Source organism: Eschrichtius robustus, chromosome 18 (assembly GCF_028021215.1).
Source record: "Eschrichtius robustus isolate mEscRob2 chromosome 18, mEscRob2.pri, whole genome shotgun sequence".
NCBI classification, from domain to species: domain Eukaryota; kingdom Metazoa; phylum Chordata; class Mammalia; order Artiodactyla; family Eschrichtiidae; genus Eschrichtius; species Eschrichtius robustus.
The window spans coordinates 64,186,155-64,207,898 of NC_090841.1; the positions used below are offsets into that span (position 1 = coordinate 64,186,155).

General features: G+C 35.8%; 1 protein-coding gene across 1 annotated transcript in view; it reads left to right on the forward strand.

The window, feature by feature from the left end:
- Window positions 1-21,744, forward strand: part of GPC5 (glypican 5) — a 1,364,332-nt gene that overhangs the window by 615,777 nt on the left and 726,811 nt on the right. The window lies entirely within an intron of this gene.

Below are 21,744 nucleotides of genomic sequence, written 5' to 3' on the forward strand. Positions count from 1 at the left end.
GGGACCTAATGAAACTTCAAAGCTTTGGCACAGCAAAGGAAACCATAAACAAGACGAAAAGACAACCCTCAGAATGGGAGAAAATATTTGCAAATGAATCAACGGACAAAGGATTAATCTCCAAAATATATAAACAGCTCATTCAGCTCAATATCAAAGAAACAAACACCCCAATCCAAAAATGGGCAGAAGACCTAAATAGACATTTCTCCAAAGAAGACATACAGACGGCCACGAAGCACATGAAAAGATGCTCAACATCACTCATTATTAGAGAAATGCAAATCAAAACTACAATGAGGTATCACCTCACTCCTGTTAGAATGGGCATCATCAGAAAATCTACAAACAACAAATGCTGGAGAAGGTGTGGAGAAAAGGGAACCCTCTTGCACTGTTGGTGGGAATGTAAATTGATACAGCCACTATGGAGAACAATATGGAGGTTCCTTAAAAAACTAAAAATAGAATTACCATATGACCCAGCAATCCCACTACTGGGCATATACCCAGAGAAAACTGTAATTCAAAAAGACACATGCACCCGAATGTTCATTGCAGCACTATTTACAATAGCCAGGTCATGGAAGCAACCTAAATGCCCATCAACAGACGAATGGATAAAGAAGTAGTGGTACATATATACAATGGAATATTACTCAGCCATAAAAAGGAACGAAATTGAGTCATTTGTTGAGACGTGGATGGATCCAGAGACTGTCATACAGAGTGAAGTAAGTCAGAAAGAGAAAAACAAATATCGTATATTAATGCATGTATGTGGAACCTAGAAAAATGGTACAGATGAGCCAGTTTGCAGGGCAGAAGTTGAGACACAGATGTAGAGAATGGACATATGGACACCAAGGGGGGAAAACTGCGGTGAGGTGGGGATGGTGGTGTGCTGAATTGGGCGATTGGGATTGACATGTATACACTGATGTGTATAAAATTGATGCCTAATAAGAACCTACAGTATAAAAAAACAAACAAAACAACTAATACTAAACTTTCATTGGGTTATTTGTATGGAAATATGTTAATATAAATGTTTCAGACATTACATGAAATTTCTAAAAATCTTATATTTGTATTTGTATGGAAATATGTATGGAAATATGTTAATATAAATGTTTCAGACGTTACATGAAATTTCTAAAAATCTTATATGTTCTGGTATAATGTTATAAGTAATAATCCTAGTTATTACTTTAAAATGTATATCTCAGAAATAACTAATTTTCTTGTCAACTGCATTATTATGAACTTTCAAAAAAAAAAAAAAAATCCGAAGTAGAATTTAGATAGGATATAGCAAAGTAATGCAGTCTCTTTATGTATATTTATCCCTTAGTTACAGCTTATACTAAAATATTTATTGTAGTTATTTGGAATGAAAAACTTCTAAGAACATTAAGAAGAATAATAACAGCATCTTATCCTTTACAGCACATAGCAGTATACAATACATGCTTATTCAGGGAAGGGACAGGGATTGACCATCTCATTAAGATATTAAATGAGAAACATGTGAATTGTCATTCAGTGGATTCTGAAAAGTGAAAAGTGAAATCAATTAGATATTATCTTACCACATAACTTTTAAAATTTAATATTTTGGACTGGGGGAGTTAAAATTATTCTATTACTTGATATGCAAATTTACCAACAAGCTGCTCACCTTCAAAAAGATATTTTGTTTTATTTTTCAGTGAAAGGTGACTGATACAGGGCTTAACAACCCCACTCCTTGGGGATATAATTAGCTAGCTTGTTTACACATACCCTGTTGAGCTTGAAAGTGTCTGTACATAGATTACGTTGGTTACCATGGACTGACCATGTCCATAGTGGATTCTCAATGTGTTTGTATGCATATATTCACTATTTCCAGAGCTCTCCCAGCTATCATTTAATTAGGATGCGAACAAACTGGAGGAAATGAATTTAAATTCGAATTTCTCTATAATTAGGATGAAAGAGTTTCAACATGGGTGACTTACAGTTTATAACATAAAATTAATTTATGCAGACTACCTCAAGTCATTTCTAGCAAGAATATTTAAAATCAATAGTTATGGCCTCAGATTATGCCCTTGCTCCTAGGGAATAAAATGATCTGTTCTAAAAAGTCAGCCTGTCGTTTAATAGTTTTTCTTTCAGGATTTAATAACAATTACACACCTGAGCGTTAATTCTGGATAGCTATAGTTGTACCTCTGGTATATAATGAAAAAGTTAAGGATATATGATTTCAGATGGAAAAATAAACCTAAAGAAAACTTTAAAATATTCAAGGTAATATTCCAACACCAAACTGAAATTCAGATGAACTCTCTGAATACTGTCAACAGTCAATCATTTCGTGGCACCTATGAGACATCCAGAAGGTATAATTTAGAAGCTGAATATGAGGGGTCTGGAGAAAGGGTCTGAATGGGGTTTATAGATTTGGCATTCATAAGTAAGCACATATTCTGTGATTGGCATTATTTACATAGATGAGATTTCCCTAAGAAAGTAATCAGCATAAAAGAAAAAGAACATGGATGAAACCCAGAGAAATACCAATTTTTAAGAACAGGCAGGGGAAAAAGCAAAGACCAAAAAACTAGAAGCAAGATGGATAGGAAAGAAGTAGGGAAGGCAGGAGGAAATATTGTTAGAAAAAGAAACAGTGTAGAGATTTCAGGAGGGCCCAAGAAATCATATCAAATACAATGGGGCTGTCAAAGATAAGGCCTGAAAGATGGTCCTAGCCCTGGATGATTAGCAAGTCTTCGTTAACCATTTTGGTGCAGGGTTACAAGGATGGCTAAAGTGGGTTCAGATACCAGAGGACCAAGACGAAAATTGAAGAAAGGAAGTAAATAGTTCCTAGGGAATAAAATGATCTCTTCTGAAAAGCCTGTTTGATAGTTTTTCTTTCAGGATTTAAGAACAATTACACACATGAGAGTAAATTCTGGATAGTTTTTCCTTGTCAAGATCTTGCCTATGAATATGGAAGAGGACAGTATCTAAAATAGGACTCAGAATTTTAAAAAAAATGTTTTCCACAAGATGTGAGCATTTTGAGCCTATTTATAAGATGAAAGGAAGCAACATTGGAGAATGAGGTCGAAAATACAGGAGTGAGAGCTCTTGCCTTCTGAGACAGACCGCATTCTGTCCATGGAATGTGTATCTCTCTAAATAACCTTACTTTCACTTTAAAAGAAAAAAGAAAAAGAAATACAGGAGAGAGTGTATAATTGATAGTTCAAAGATCCTACACAGAGTGGTAAGGATGGGTTTACATAACTCAGTGAGAAGTATTCATTTAGGATAGTATAAGGGACACGTTTTCCTCTAAAAGGATCTATAAGGAAAAAAGCACTGTAATAGTATAGGCATCAGGATAGGATTGGGTCAGAAAGCTTAACTAGTATATACCTGAACACTTCATTTTCTGTAAAAGATAAAGCCAAGTCATCTGCATGGATTGAAATATAAATTCTTCTATGGTCAATTTGAGGGGAACAAAGTATGTTTAAAAAAAAAAACAAAGGAAGTTTGACAGTGGAAAATGAGGAATCACATGGAATAGATTGTTGCGAATTGCTTAGAACCTAACTGAGGTTGGAAACAATTTTGAATGACACTGTGGGAGAATATCATTTTAGTATATTAACAAATCATTTTCTTGGACAGAGAGGATTGTTGACTTTGTTTGTTTAGCTTTTCTTTTGCAATCCCTGACAAGTATATACGCATGGCCTTCTAAATATCTTACTTAAAAAAAAAACAGAAGACAAAGATAAGTACTTACAATATGGCTTCTTATCTCAAAATACTACCCTTCCTAAAGGAACAACGTGCCATTATAATGTGATTTTTTTTTTCTTCAGTTTTATACAATGCTAGTATAGCAGCTATCTTTGGAGAACCTAAGAAACAGGGTGTTGTCCCTAGCACACCAGAAAAATGTAAAATTTTTTAATCTAAAAATGTGTGTGTGTTTGTACACACAAAATTTCCTTAAATGTCTTGCACCAGTAACTCTCCCAATTGAGCATCTCTGTGTGTTTGTTGGGGGCACACATAATATTCCTAGCGTACTTTAAAACACTGCCTTAGCCTTTACTTCTTGCTTTCACAGAGCTTCAAGGTCAGCCGTCATTAATAGTTTAGGTCCTTCTCAGGTTTCTCTGGGAATGCACATGTTACTGCACATGTGTATGTTCTCTACATTCCCAGGCATATGTTGGAGCTTTTCAAAGCCCCAGATGATCATCTCATTCTTCATTCCCCAACATTCCTTTAATGATTTCTGGTCAGCTTCTTATTTGCCCCAGCCGTTATTACCACCTCAGAGAGCTGAAATATTAAACCATTGTCACTAATTGTTTTGGGCAAATACACATGGGAAAAGGCTAATTGCACAGAGAAATCTATGAATCAGGTAAAATAAAGACAAGATGATGGTGGCTTAGACCAGAGCAGTAGCAGTAGAGATAATATAAAGTATTTAAATTCTGGATACATTTTAAAGGTAGAATGGATAGAATTTACTAACGGATTGGATGGGAATGTGAGAAAAAGAGCCCATTAATTCCTATTTGCCTTTTTCTATATAACAGAGAAAAAAACTGAGGGAGCAAGAACTTTAGCGACTTGTGCCAGGCTATGCAGCTATTTAAAAGAAAGCACCTACCTGGCACATAGTGGGCAATCATTAAAAATGAATTTCGCTTCCTTTGTGGTAGAGACGTCTAGCATTCAAATGCAGCTATTTTCAGAATCCTATCACTTCAATGAGTTATATATCTATATGTTAATTTCTTCCAATAATCAATCAACTAACTAGCTAAAAAATTAAAGAGAATTTATAGGCATTCACTGTGTTTCCAGCTTTGTGGAAACAGAAGAGATAATGCTGGTTATAATGACATCAACAATGACAAACATTGAGTGACTGCCTTCTGTTAGCTAATTTTTCATATATTATCTCATTTAATCCTTATAACAACCTAATGGGAACAATTACTATTATCTACAGCTTACAGTCATGTAAATGGGGGTTTTGAGGAAACTTCCAGGTCAAATAATGATAATACTCTGAGCATGGAACTCTTGGGGGGCTCCAAACCCATTCTGCCCCATTCATTGAGCCCCATCAGTGGATACTATGTTCTTATTTTCACTATAATTTTGAGGCTATTCATTTTTAAGTCTACCACAGCACTGAGGAAAGAGGGATATGAATAGGGCAAACTGAAATGTCACAAGGCTTACTGAGATTCAGCATTTTTCTTAAAGAAACATACCTCAACTTGTTGCAACTTAATTTCCGGAGTTCCGAGGAAGTTGACTTTTTTGGACAACTTTCCCCAGTATTTTCATTGCTTTTATGGGGAAGTAGATTTTCAGTGGTCTTTCCCATTCTGAAAGTCAGAATGACCTTATATATGTTTTTAAATTATATTCTCACAGGCATTCAGTTTAAGTATGGCAAGTACATTCCCCGTTTATTTAGAGAAGAGAGAAATCATAGACGAAGTAATTATTATAAGGTATTTTCTGTTAGACATCGACTGATAATCTGGGATCTTAGTTGCAGACTTTCTTTTTGTTTTGTTTTGTTTTTGTTTTTGTTTTTTTCCAATTTGAACTTAGAAGAAATATTTTATTATTTTTTTTAACATCTTTATTGGAGTATAATTGCTTTACAATGGTGTGTTAGTTTCTGCTTTATAACAAAGTGAATCAGCTATACATATACATATATCCCCATACCTCCTCCCTAGTGCGTCTCCCTCCCACCCTCCCTATCCCACCCCTCTAGGTGGTCACAAAGCACCGAGCTGATCTCCCTGTGCTATGCGGCTGCTTCCTACCAGCTATCTATTTTACATTTGGTAGTGTATATATGTCAATGCTACTCTCTCACTTCGTCCCAGCTTACCCTTCCCCATCCCTGTGTCCTCAAGTCCATTCTCTACATCTGTGTCTTTATTCCTCTCCTGCCCCTACGTTCTTCAGAACCATTTTTTTTTTTTTTTTAGATTCCATATATATGTGTTAGCATACAGTATTTATTTTTTCTCTTTCTGACTTACTTCATTCTGTATGACAGACTCTAGGTCCATCCACCTCACTACAAATAACTCAATTTCATGTCTTTTTATGGCTGAGTAATATTCCATTTTATATATGTGCCACATCTTCTTTATCCATTCATCTGTTGATGGACACTTAGTTTGCTTCCATGTCCTGGCTATTGTAAATAGAGCTGCAAGAATATACAATGGAGAAAAGACGACCTCTTCAGTAAGTGGTACTGGGAAAACTGGACAGCTACATGTAAAAGAATGAAATTAGAACACTCCCTAACACCATACACAAAAATAAACTCAAAATGGATTAAAGACCTAAATGTAAGGCCAGACACTATAAAACTCTTAGAGGAAAACGTAGGCAGAACATTCTATGGCATAAATCACAGCAAGATCCTTTTTGACCCACTAGAGAAATGGAAATGAAAACAAAAATAAACAAATGAGACCTAATGAAACTTAAAAGCTTTTACAAATGAAGCAACTGACAAAGGATTAATCTCCAAAATATACAAGCAGCTCATGCAGCTCAATATCAAAAAAACAAACAACCCAATCCAAAAATGGGCAGAAGACCAAAACAGATTTTCTTTTGCTAAGAGTGACGGATAACATGCTGAAAGAGAAAGGTGAAGGTTTGATCTGAAGAGTATCTGAAGAGTAGAAAAGGAGCTGACTAGGTATTTGTAGGTGGCTGTACCTCACGAAGGTCCCTGCTGAAATTCTCAATCCAAATGGTTTGGTAAATTTGGGGTGACAGGTGTAAAATGGGTTGTGTGAAGTCTGGAGTAGTTTGGACCCTATTAGATCCTTTGCAATGACATTGTAGATGACAGCCCCACCATTCTGTAGAAATATGTACCTGTCAGAAAATATTGAATTAGTTCAGTCATTGATCCGACCCAAGCATTTGTGTTCATATTTTTATAGCAATTATGAGAGTAAGATATAAAGAAGCATTAGACAAAAGTTTTGTTTTCATTGCAAAGGGGTTAGGATATTGTTGGCTTTTTATTCAACTTTTCCTGTGCAGGCCATAATCATTAAAATAATTCACTGTGATGTCAGAAAGAGCTTCTTGTCTTAGGGGCACTGGTGAGGTGAATTCACAATTATGGATCGTTTTAATCGAATTATATCCTTAGAGCTTTAATTTTGAGCTCTGAATCCACAATCTGTAATTTGCAGGTAATCAATGATATTTATTTAAATGCTCTTGGGTAAAGATACTGTGAATACAGAAACCTGCTTATTTCTAGCATAAAATTGTTTGTTAAGCAAAATAATAGAGCACTGCAAATTAACTGTTAAAGGGAAATGTAATCTTGGTTTATTTAATTTTAACACCTTCTTTTGATATTTACCGAGTATTTTTAAGAATAACTTACATGTAAGTCAGTTTAACTATCATTAAAATGTGAAAGTAACTTTGAAAGCAAGCATTCTTACCCTTTATGGTACTTATCTAGTACAAGACTTTTTTCATCTGTCGTGGAAAAATATTTTTTACATTTTAGAATTAACGTCTGTACCTACTTGGTTAATCAAGGAAATGCCTGAATTAGGAAATGTTCCAAATTACTCTGTATAAATATGTAATACTTTACTGATATTGACAAAATGATAAAATTACATTGCAGTAGGTCTTATATATAGTAATCTTAAGAGGTTACCATAATAAATTTACAAATATGCATTTGTAAAAGCATAATTTTAGAGTTTTAAAAGAATCTCCTTTTCCCTTCTCAGTCAGTGCTGCTCAGAAGTAGCCACTATTTTCATGTCTATTATCATAGATTAATATTTCCTATTTTGGTCTTCATATGCATGGAGGTATACAGTATTTACTATTTGGGCTCTGGCTCTTTTCCACTCAAAACTATATCCATGAAATCCATCTGTATTATTTTATATACCAGTGATTTATTCTTTTTCCTGCTGTGTAGCATTACATTGTTTAAATAGAGAGCTTTTTAATTCATTCTACTGCTGATGAGCATTCAGGTATTTCTGTTGAAATTGCTGGTTGTAAGTTATATATGTGTTTAACTTTAGTAGATAATGTTAATCATTTTTTCAAAATGGTTGTACCAATTTAGGGGCCCAGATACAAATATGTGAAGAAATCCTAACAATCAACAACAACAAAAAAACAAAAACAAGAAAACATTGACAACCAATATGAAAAAAAGCCGAATTAGTTCAACAAGCACTCACAATATACACAAGTTTATGAAAACCAAGGATTAAATTTTGATAAAGAGCAGTAAGAATCTCAATTGAGCCATATGTGTGAAAACAATTGTTCTTTCATATTATTAAATAAAAAATAGATTTAGGGCATGATGAGTGCTTAATTGAGGCTTTTTATTGGCTAGACCTTCAAAGTTGGAATTTTTAATTCACAACAAATCCTTATAGCAATTTTATATGTGGATAGAATTAGGAAAATAGCCCTGAGGTTATTGAATAAAATGTTTAAAGTACCTTATAGGATGAGGAGAAAATGAAAGTGAACAAAAATACCAAGAATAAGCGATAGAGTGTTTACAGTTCAAGTACGATCAGATGAAAAGGTAGCCTCTCCTGGAATTCTTTAGGTAATTGTGCATATTTGCTATTTTCATGTTTTGCAGCGCATTATTAGTTCTTTTAATAGATTTATTTATTTATTTAGTTTTGGCTGCGTTGGGTCTGTTGCTGTGCGCGGGCTTTCTCTAGTTGCGGCGAGCGGGGGCTACTCTTCGTGGTGGTGTGCAGGCTTCTCATTGCGGTGGCTTCTCTTGTTGCGGAGCTCGGGGCTCTTGGTGCACGTGCTCAGTAGTTGTGGCTCACGGGCCTAGTTGCTCCGCGGCATGTGGGATCTTCCCAGACCAGGGCTCGAACCCATGTTCCCTGCATTGGCAGGCAGATTCTCAACCACTGCGCCACCAAGGAAGCCCAGCACGTTATTTTTGGCCCAGGGAGTCCACTCTCTTTACAGATATGCAAAGTATTCCTAACTAGGAACAACTTCTAGTCTCAAAGTCTAAAGATAAAGAAAATTATCATTAAACACTTCTGGTTCTAATATTGAATACCTACGTAAAAATTTCCCATCACCTTCCAACAAATGAGTTGCTCGAACCATTTTTTGATTAATCATCACTTACTATCAGGCGTTCTCTTCCTCCTTTGGGGCTGCAATTAACCCTCTTTATATTACATGGTATATACAAATGTTATTTTCTTTCAAAGTGTTATTACCTATATTTATGTATTTACATGGTTCACTTGACGATTTTTTCTATCTGTGAAATTTCTTCAGACATGTTGAATACATCATAATTTCTCCCACTTTTATGATCAAAACATTTTTTCCATTTAATAGTTTTTTTCTTAGTTCCAGTTTCAGAAATGAACTAAAGTTAAGTGAAGAATTGGTAAACTTGAACAGAGGGATACCCATGTCTTATCAGTTTGGCTCATTTAGTTTACATCGTTTTATTGAGCTTTGCTTTATTGTGCTTCAAAGACAGTGCATTTTTTTACACATTGAAGATTTGTGGCAATCCTGTATCAAGCAAGTCTACTGGCACCCATTTTCTAACAGCGTATGCTCACTTTGTGTCTCTCTGACACATTTTGGTAATTCTCACAATATTTCAAACTTTTTCATTATCATTAGAGTTGACCCTTGAGCAACAAGGGGGTTAGAGGTGCTGACTCTCATGCAATCAAAAATCTGTGTATAACTTTACAGTCAGCCCTCCATATCTGAGGTTCCACATCTGCAGATTCAACCAACCGTGGATCAGTACGTACCTATTGGAAAAAGTCTTCATATAAGTGGACCCGCGCAGTTCAAATCACTGTCATTCTAGGGTCAACTGTATATGTATTATGATGATCTGTGATGATCTTTGATGTTACCATTGTAAAAAGATTACAACTCACTGAAGGCTCAGATGATGCATGATGACTAGCATTTTTATCAATAAAGTATTTTTAATTAAAGTATGCACATTGTTTTTCAGATATAATGATATTTCACGTTTAATAGACTACAGCAGTGTAAACATAACTTTTATACGCACTGGGAAACCCCAAAACTTGTGTGACTCATTTTATTGTGATATTTGATTTATTTAGGTGGTCTGAAAGCAAACCCACAGTATCTCTCAGTGCCTGTATTTGTTTATTTCCTAAGCTTAACCTAAGACCCTTCCCCTTTTCAGGAAAACTGATTCCTAGACATGTTTAAGTGTAAAGTATATTCCCCTCTTTTATTATTTCTACCAAAACTAACAGCTGAATTTTTGTTGTTGTTGGTTTTTTTTGTTTTGTTTTGTTTTTTTTCACTCAAATTCGTTTACTCAATATATCTGGGAAATATAAGAGACAGGTTATTCCTGTGGTCATTTATATTTTCTTAGGGCAGTTTCTTATGATATGCCTAGTTTCTTAATATTAAAAAAAGAGTCAAATTCTCCCATTATCAGGCCACTTGAAAGAGTTTATAATAATCCTGCAGCCTTACTTCTAGAATAATGAGGGCAATATTTTTTTTACTACATTACTGTGAAAAGTTAATATACCGTTTTTGAGTTTCTTCAGTCTTATAGTTAATAGTTATAATTGCCAAGAATTGGAGACAGAATGTTCCAGAAATATATATATATATACATTTTTTTTCTTTCTCTGGAAATTTTCTGTTACTCTTTATAGATTCTCTTATAGACCATATTTCATAGCCTACATTGTACCCTGTGTTTGCACATGTAAGTTTTACAAGTTAAAGCAAGAGTAAGAGAGAGAGTAAGAGATAACACACTGACCAAATAGTGGAATTACCTCCATGGCTCGGTATCTATCTTATTATTCAGCATGTTATTCTACCATTTTCTCTCTTCTCGAAACCTATATCACCTAAGGCTCACCACCCTATGCTTGAGCAGATTTGTTCCCTAAAATGACTAAGTTCATCCAACGCTAATTCTTCCAAATTTCTTTTTCTTTCCATACAAAATTTCCGTCTTTAACCTATTCTATCCTCATCCGTTCCATTTCAGAAGCAGACACTACCCTCCTCTTTCCAAGGCTAATTCCTGCATCTGACTTGTTTATTCCAGCCCAGCACTTTCCTCCATTAGTTATCCTTTTCTCTATTACAGCTGTCACCTCTTATATTCTATTGGCTCCGATTTCACATATTTTCTTGAAATTCCTTCATTTTAAACGTTCCCTCAACACCAACAATAATTATATACAACAATAAAGAATACTATTTATTATAGCCACCATATGTTGGGGAACATGCTACTAATTACAAAACAGTCATGATAATAACAAATCCTTATTTTGACTTTCCAGATATTTCTCCTTGCTTTACATATATCAACAGACATTTCATCCTGGGGAAAAAAACAATGCAAGGAAAGCATTACTATAATCCTCATTGGGCATGGTGGAAATTAATGCTCAGCAAAATCAAGAGTTTCAATCCCACACACGGAAGAGACTGCAGTGCTGGGAGTTGACCCCAGGCTTTTGGACTCTAAAGCCCATAGTTTTACTTTATTTTTGCTCTGTCATCACATAAATCTTCTTAATAAACCACCACAATATGGTACTAATTTCCAGCATTCTAACAACATTTGTTTCTCGCATGTGGTCATAGACCCTCATGTTTGCTCTATTCTAGACACATTTTCTGTGATATTAGATACTTAGCAAATCTATCTGTAGAATCATCTTTATCCTTTGCATTTCCTGTCCCAGCTTCTGGGTGTCCTCTTGCCCCTTGGACTTTCTTTTCTCATTCCTCTGCTATCATCTCTGTTCCTATTGTCCTTTCTTATCATTGTTACCTGAGTCTCTATCCTCAGACCACTTATTTTCTAGAGGTGCAAACATTCCTTGATCAACTTGAATTCTCAGAAGTTTAATAGCCATATCTGTGATCTCTTCTGGTGTACATATCCAGTATGAAATATAAAAATTCTCTTTTTAGTTCATTATTTCCACTGGTTGCTCTAAGAGACCCTCTAATCCCAGTCATCAAATCCTCTTGATCTTGCCTCCTCACTATTTTCCCCCTAGACCCTTCTCTCTCTCACCCTGAACACTTCTATCACCTGATCTTCATAAGCTCTCACTAAAACTGTTGTAAGCACCTGCTGCCTGGTTTTCATCTCCCCAAGGTCTTGCCTTCAATTGGTCCTCCATCTAAAATACTTTTGATAAGTACTTCCTTCCATTGGACTTTTATTCACTCTTCTGTATTTATTTTTGGTAAGAGCAAATCCTGAGACCCAAAAGATGAGGGAGTCAGGTGATGTTGGAATTGAAGAAATGCATATACTAAGAATGTTAAATAGCAATTATAAAGGGCCAAGTAAGAGTATGTGTCTGAGGCAAGAAAACTTTGTTATGGGTAGGCCTTGGATAAAGGATTGGCAAGAAATGAGAGTGAGCAGGAAAGAGGGGCCACATCTTGCAGGTACTATGAACAATAGTTAGTGTAACCTTTACAGAGGGATGGAGAGCTATTTAAAGCTTTTAGGATAGCAGCGGTATTATGATATTTGCCATATGTGTAGACCACATGGGCTGCAGTATGGAAACTGAACTGGCAAAGTTGCTTTTAGGTAGTGACTTGGGATTTGTGTCTGAGAGTGGGATACAGGATACCAACCAAGATCCTATTAAAAAAGTCTAGTTGGGAAATCCAGGTTCCTGAAAGAGAGCATCCACTGGGAAACTGAAAAGACATAGAGGTAATCTGAAATTTATTTAGGAGATGAAATCCACATAGCAAGTTGATCATCAAAAAGAGGCTACTCTAGTCCTATGGAATAGCAAAGCCATAGACTGACAGCTTTTGATAGTTTCACGTATGAGATTTGAAGAAAAGAGAAATATGCAGGATTGAGTCTCAAACACATGCAAGTAGAGACACAAACTAAACACCAGGTAATAGAAGGGAAACGAATAGAAGGAAAACCCCTTTCCTTTTATTTTTAGTCTTAAGCAGCTCTGCTTACCTATGTTGAGACTTCCTGAATTTGAATGCAAGACCTTATTAACTTCCTGACAAGAAAGATCTACTCAAAAATAAGATTTGCCATGTGTTACTAAAATTCTGAAGTGGCCCTTCTGCAGCTTCCATAGATTGTTTTATCAGTGTATTTTGGGGTACTTAGTCATTGACAGCTGAGCAGGCATTGACTTTCCACTAGAAATGGATAAGTTAAACTTGTTCTGGAGGAAAAAATTGTCCTACAGACCTCTTTCAAACAGAATTTATAGAGGAAAATTGGTGCTTGCCATTTAATAGTTTGTAATTTAAATGATAAGGGTCAACAGTTTATCTGTGTTAATAGGAACTGAGCAGTAATAGTCTCATGTTAGTTTTCTCTGACTAAAGGATAATTGAAGGACAAGAAAATTGTAGACTTGACCTCAATATTCTAACTAATAATTCATCATTCTTGTATTTTTAAATGTATTGTACCCAAAGAAGGGGATAAGAATTCTGAGGCTGTGGATTACTTTTGGCTGTCATTATGCCTATTTATATTCAAATTTGGACATTTTCTTTCAGTGCCCTGATTTTTAGGAGACAGAGCTTTTCTTAAGAGTTGTTTTGGTGGTGTTTATTCATTTATTCAACCAGTCAGAATTTTGGACGTATCATCTATTATGTGTGACTGGACTAGTCATTGAGATATAGAACTGAATAGGATAGGGTCCTTGCCTTCAAAGGGCTACCTTTCCAGGTGGAAAAAGGTTTCACTTAACATTTTGTTTGGCTACAATCTGTAACAGAAACCCAACTTTGGCAGCTTTAATAAGTAAGAGGTCAGGATTGGCAACCCCAGTCTAGTATAGCGGCTTTATGATATCATCACAGAAAGCACACTTTCTTCTTTCCACCCTGCCACCCGTCATATGTCTCTTTCTGGTGGTCACAGGATGGCTGCTTCATCTACCCACATTGTTTCTGTGATCCTGTGAAAAAGGCGAAAAGTCAGAGGGCACATGGCATATGATAGCTGAGATTTCTCTTTCCCCATCATCATGCCCAGAAGGCTTTTATTCACATCTCATTTTCACTAGTCTATCAGATCAGATGACACTCTTTAGGTACCAGAAAGCTTGGGAAATCAGTATTTTTAGGCAGGCACATTGCTGACTCAAATGCAACGAGATCCTGTAAATTAGAAAATAAGAAGAGAATGAATATCTGTTGACAACCAGCTGTTTCCACCATGATTGATAGATTCCTCCTTCTCCAAAACACTAACAGCAGCACTGGGAAATAAGTGCTATGGAGAAACGGTGCACAAATTCTGGAAATAGAAAGAGAAATACAGACGGCAATCACTTCAAATAATTGTTCCCAAAAGAGGTGATGCTATGATGAGTCTGATTAGCTAGCAATTTTTCGGGTGGACAACAATGGGGAATACCAATCCATGAAGAAGGATCAATTTGGAGAAAAGCATCAAAGTAAAAATGAGCTGTGCCCAATCAACAGAACCAAAGAATACTGGTGTGATGAAAGGAAAAGTTAATTGAAGGGATGATGATAGGAGATAAGTTTCTACGTATACAGTGCTAAGTGCTTTGAAGTCATTTGTAAAGACAGTGGAAAATACTTAAGGGTCTTATCCCAAAGAATTTCATAATTAGATAGATTAGAGAGAATGAGACTCAAGACCTTAGCATTAATCCAACAAGAGAAATCACAAGGGCAGTGTCAGAGATCTGAAGAAGATACTTCTAAGGAAAAAACTGGGTGTTACATGGAATTTGAGTGGAGGGTGGCCATTATGTTTTAAAGAAACAGAATTGGTGTTGTCTGGAAAGTATCCAGGTGTATGTATTCAATAGTTTAGAGGATTTAGAAATGAAAAGAGTAATTTGCACTGTAAATTCTGGCTGTGGAGATATCAGCTTATTAGGCAAAAATGAAATAATGCTTGTGGATAAGGTCACTCAGAACAAGTCATGAGAAAATGAAAAGATACAAGCCAGATTACTGAAGATAATATTAATGAAATGGGAGGGGAATAATATACGGTAGGAAAATTAAGAAGTGATGGTCAAAGAAACTTTAGGAGGAAACCTAACTGGGGGCAGTCTCCTGCATATTAATAGAAAAGATGATTCCTGGAGAACAAAAAGGGAGAGTTCAAGAGTGCCAAATACTAAGTTGAGTAAGACCTGGATAGAAACTGTTCACTGAGTTCGAATATTACATAATCATTTATCATCTTAGGGGGAACTAATTTAGTAAAGCTAAGAAAGAAGAGGTAGATGGCCTTTCATTACGAATAAGGAACAGATGAGGAAGTAGATACTACCAACTGGAAACTTGGAAGGAGTGATTGGGAAAAAGAGAACAGATGGTAAGAAGGAGTCAATGGTAGGATTACAACAGGGTCATTTTTGTGTGTCTGTGTGTATGTGTATGTATGTATGCACGGATGTACATATATATATGTATGTTTGGATTTTGAGAAGTTTGAGAATACATGTTGAGGAGATGGTCAGTAGAGAAAATGTTATATATTCAGGTAGAGCAGGTATAACTGACAGAAGATTATCCCTGTTAAGTAGAAAGTTAAGAGGTATTTTTTGGTAAAAGCGTGCATGCCTGTTTTCATGATAAGTGTTGCAAAACTGATCTGTATTATGATTATGAATTTGCTCACTTCAACTGCCTATCACAATCAAAATATTTTTTCCATAGCCACCATTTCATGTGTCCATAACTAAATGTACAAAGCTCTTATTGATAAGTATATAATGAGCAAAACTTTATCATTGTGAAATGGCAACATGGCAGCTTTTAAATTTCCCTTTCAAATTATTTATTTCTATTTTATTTTCTCTATGGATATCTTCACTCTTTCCAGGAAATAATAATAAATACATGAAGGATAAGAATGTATATCTCAGTTTTAAATGATGATATTCATTTAAGTGTCAGTGGGTTATTTTACTGTATTCTGGTGGCTTTTTTTCTTTTTGACATGAATTTCATCTTGTAGTCCTGAAGTTTTGTTCGATTCCAACCATCAATGTTTGCTCAAACTTTGACTTGCATCTCTGCTTTGAAGTTGTATTCAAAGGGGAAATAAGTGTCTATGTATATTCCTTATAACAATTATAACAGTATTACCTAAAATATGTCTATTTGTTATTAAATATTTTTATAAGTAGCACTAAAGCTTGTTTCAGACATGAGTTTACTCATCAGTCAATTGATATGACTTCTCTTCCATATATTAAACCCAGCCATTTGTCTTCATACAACATTTTAATACAGAGCAATGGATTTAAGAATGGAACGAAGAATTGACTCTTGTGACCTAGGCACACTTTTGAACCCAAATATGTCAGTGTGAAATGTTAGGGAAATGTGAAGGGATTCTCTAGGAATACCATATATAAGTAATCATAAATGAAATGTCTGCAATGGTGCTAAACATCTAAAATATAGCTCTTGTATATGTAGTTTTTCATTACTACTTTTGGTCAGATAAATAGAAGTTATTCTTGAGGAGATCAATGCAATAAAGACACTTTAAATAAGTGATCAGTATAAGGAAGTCTTAAAAAAAATGATTGTCTAAAGAAGTATGGAGTGACCAAGAGAGCAAGATAGGGGTTACCTTTAGGAGGGCATTTGGTATAATAATTGTCTCACTTTTCTTTCTAAGGAGTGAATAAAAACTAAACGTAATGTGAAATACAGCTCTTCTCTCAAAGGTTTAGTATTTCACTCTGGGATCATTGTTTATGGTTATATTTGAAAATATGGAAAAGCCATACACTTGTGTTTTTTTTAATATTTTTGTTTTATTTTTGACAACATAGATCATCGGTTTCCTCCTTTTCCTCAAGTAGCCATTTAGTCAGAAAATTAGTGGCTAGAAATAATAACATTTAGTCATTATTTCCTAATTAAAAAATGAATGACTGTGGAAATGGAACATTCTCACCTCCTGCTCCGTCTCCTGCTCTAACATATACACAGGGATAGGGAAGAATATTTCATGGAAGGGCCTCATTTTCCACCCAACACAGGGTTCACCGGGACCACTGTATCAGCACTTTTGAACACACGCATGTACCCACATGCAGAACCTCACTTCAGATCTTCACTGGACATTCTTTTTCCTTCCCCAGCTTTGAACTCCACATAAATTTTATGCACAAAAGCACTTTATATACAAAAATATATGTTATAAGGTTGACCTAATTATATGTCAAATACTGTACCATTTTCTTTCTACATAAGTAAATAATGCCTGTTTCTAAATGTATACATCTAGATATCTTTGTAATCTTGTTAATATTATATTTTAAAAATGATTTTACTAAGCAAGGAAACATTTTGATTGGAACATGAAGATTTGAATTTTGACCTAGTTGACCTTGGAACTTTTTCCCTTGTGATTTCCAGCTCTGGGTTTATGTTAACAGTGCCTTTGCCTCATCCAAGATTACATAAATATCAACTTGTATTGTAGTGCATTTGTAGTTCTGTTTTTAATATGTGCTTTTTCAATTCATCTGGAAATTACTGTGGTAAAGTTAACTCTATCCTCCCCACTAGCCCACTTTAAGAATCCCAACTGTGACCTTTTTCTAAAAACTCCAACCAGCTCTTCTACGGAGCACGTTTTCTGCTTCATTGCTATGTAAGCAGAAGATATAGATTCTGCAGGCTCTCCAACTACATAAGGTCAAGGAAAGCTAGTACTTCTTTTTTGAAATATAGACATCATCCCCTCATTTTCCTATTTTTGAATAAATTTCTTTTATAACCTCAGTACCACTCGAAGGAGAATCTTTGTTTTCTAGTAGTTGATTTGTTGATCCCACTCACAATTTCCTAAGGGTTGTTCATGAGCCAGTGGGTAGTGGTCTGTCGGGGGGAAGCAGTTTGGGGGAGCTCTGTCGTGGATCTGCATCTCTCCTCACTGGTATCCATGGCAGCCCCGACTCCCTTCTGCTCTTTGGTGAGAAGTCACACAAAAGATCTCTAAATTGGTCTCTCGAGTCAAGCTTTCACTGAGTCCTGGACAAAGTGCCCCATTAGCTTAAGTGTATTTTTGTGGCTTTTTCCTGTGAGTGAAGGTCATGGTGGAGGGAAGGGATGGGGAGAAGCATCTGGAAACTTGACCAGTGGAAACATAGCTGTTTCCATAGGTAACTCTTTAATCCGCTTGCTTTCTGCTCGTCTTCCCAGTTCTTCTCATCCACAGGGGTGTTATGTTGAAAAACTGTAACTCCCTGTAACCTGGCGATGTGTACTCAGAGCTGTGGGTTCCTTCTCTCCAGCTAAGCTCTCACAGTAGTCCTCCTCATCCTCAGACTTCTAGAAAGTCATAATAGCTTCTTTTTTTTTTTTAAATAGATTTATTATTTATTTATTTTTGGCTGCATTGGGTCTTCATTGCTGCCCGCTGGCTTTTCTCTAGTTGCGGCGAGTGGGGGCTACTGTTGGTTGCGGAGCACGGGCTTGAGGCGCGCGGGCTTCAGTAGTTGTGGCGCGTGGGCTTAGTTGCTCCGAAGCATGTGGGATCTTCCCGGATCAGGGCTCGAACCCTTGTTCCCTGCATCGCCAGGCAGATTCTTAACCCCTGTGCCACCAGGGAAGTCCCCATCATAGCTTCTTGATGGCTCAGCTCCTTTTCTCCCATTCATTACACATTTACACTGCATTTTCAATGGGATTATGAAGAGTGCAAAGGGAGTCTTCTCTGAAAAGATTGCTGAGGTGTGAAGACAGTGCCAAATCTACTTGCTTATAAAATTAGAATATAGAAAGATATTAAAATTGGAATTAAGGTATTTTCATCCAGCTACCTTGTTGAAAATTCAAATCAAGGCCACAGAAGAAACAAACTCCATTTCAGCCGTTGTTAGAGCAGCTTCCAACAAAGCTCACAGTTAAAGACCTTCTGACATCAGTCTAGCATAGCAGCAATATTCCAACTATCACATGATTTACAGACATGTAACTATTAAACTAGTTTCAAAAATGCAGATGAAGCAGTAATGGCTGACTCTTGCATACTAGTTTTAAAAGGGAATTGTACTTGGAGAAACAGGAAGCTTAGGCATGTTGAAGTGCCTTTTGCCTTCAGGGTGACAATCTACCTGGGACTGACAGTGAAGTTCTCTGGGTCTGACTAACAGCACTGTTACTTGATCAAGGACTAGCTCTTTTACTTTTAGCAGCCACAGGCTTTAGGGACTCTTAGGGGCCAGAAGCCTGAAACTTCAGAGAAGACACCACCTTTAGTCTCTTTTCAGTACCACAGAAGTGTGAAAATCCAGTTCCAAATCTGCCTTCTCTTTCTTCAGCCTGGGAGTCATTAATTAGGTGCTTATCCTAACACCTTACAACATACTTTCTGTATATGGTTTAATTCCCAAGCCATCAGCGTTGCCTTTTCTCATAGTTTTTCTAACTTCTCAAAACTTTTCTGTAAATGAGGCCATGTAGGCAAGTGCTCTCTCTATAACTTCACCTTCCATTCATAACAGAAACAGTATCCGTTGCTTCTGTTATGGTTTAATAGCTTTAATGTTACTGGCAGACTGCTTCCAGCCTTCTTCTAATCAATCAGGAGAGTCTAATTGTTTTCTCTATTTTTAACTATCTAGTTTTATTCCTTACATATGTTCCTAAAAAGGCCAGACCTTTTTTCACCCCTCTCTTCAGAATGGTTAAAACATATTGGCAACAAGAAAAACAATTATTAAAAATGTTTTAAAACACACAGATTATTTCCTTATTCTGCCTTACACACTGAAAATGCAAACTACTTAGAATACATGCTCCAGTCAAGTTGACTGTGCAGAGAAGAAATATTTACCTTTGATGCTGGTCTTCTTTGGAGCACACACTGAAATAATTTATGATAATTTATTGAGACTAAAATGCTCTCTTATAATTATCATTATATACAAATAACTGATAAAATGGTTAGCTGCCATAAGGAAATTATTAAAACCCACAAATAGTTCCAAAATAAGTGCATGTGCTAATTTGTAAATCTAAGGAAGTTCTTAATTTAGAATTTGCAGCCTGGAAAATATTTGCAAGGTTGTTATATTTTATTACATCCATAATACTGTTGACTTCATGTCATTTCTGTGCCTAGCTTACTAGGCTTTTGGAGACTAACTTTAAAATATGAAAATAAAAAACAAAAGGCCCGGGAGTTGAACTTTCTTCTCATGTTTATTACAAGTTTTACCAGGAGCCTGGGTCTCATTTATGTCACCATAGATTTATTTTACAAGTTTGGACTTGCACAAATGTGCCAGAATTTGAATGCCTTACACATTTTTTGAAAAGCAACTGTAATATGCGATGCACTGACCTTTTAGTATTCATTTTGATTGGTTAATGGTTATACCTTTACAGTTCAGTCAGATTGTAAACAAGGGGAAAAAACTGAATATATAAAGGTCAGGAAAGTTTAGTGACAAAACTTATGAAACTCTATGCTTTCCTATGACTAAAAATGATTAAAATTCATACATCTGCCTTCTAAACATATACTTAAGAAATAGAGGTCCTTAAAAGCAAATTCAAAATATAAATTACGGAATATGGTTTTCTTAATTTTGTTTTAAATAAACTCTGTTTGTACCTTTTTCAAAAAAGTCATATTTCTTCACTGAACATCTTTCAAATTATTATGTTTAAAGGTGAATGATATTGTGTTCACATAGAGTTACAATAATGACACTGGAAATCCTCAAAGTTTATGTTTTTATTGTTATTTAACTTTGTTTATCTAGTTCCTAGAACATGGTGGCTTAATAAATAAAAACTTCGTTTATCAAAATTGAAATCTCAAAGGAAAATATAAACGATATAAATAAGCATCCAAAGAGTGATAGAAACTGTTCATGCAATAAAACCTCAGTAATTCTTAGAACAGTCTTTCAGAAGTATCAGGCCTTCCATCTCACTCTGTACATAGTGGAAAAGAAAGTTCCCTTCAGCATAGAATCATTCTTAAGCTCAGCTAAGAAAAATGATGGCTGAAAAAAGCTGAATATCACAACTGACGTGAGGAGTCAAGTCACATTGTTCAGGAGCACTCGTTGGTAGAAAATGTTTAGAAGAAGTCCCTTTTACTTGAAATTACACAGGAATGGAGAAAATGACATCCAAAAAGGAGAAGAAAGAAAAGAGGAAGCAGGAGTTGTGTTGTTCCAGAAGCCCAGGTGAGGAAGAGAAGCAGAGATTAGGTGTAGAAAGCAATCAACATTCTTGAGAGTGAGCAAGGGGAAAGCGGAAAATAAACGGTCTGTAGAATGAGTAAGAATAGTCACATGCATGTCAGTATTATACAGATTCTGGAGAATCTGGCATAAGCAAACACACAGAGGGTCTCCACTGTATGCGTGAATCGTGTGCCAGTCTGGTGCCAAGGAAGAGAAAAAAACTGCTGCATTTCCCAGGATAACTCTGGAGATGAAGGGTGGTATAAGAAAATTGTAGAGACCATTGCTCTAAGTGATACAGCTTCAGTGAAGTATTTTAAGAAGAAAAATAGCATAATAGTGGGAGACGAAAGTGGTCATTACCTGACATGGCATCATAATTTCTGATGTATCTCCC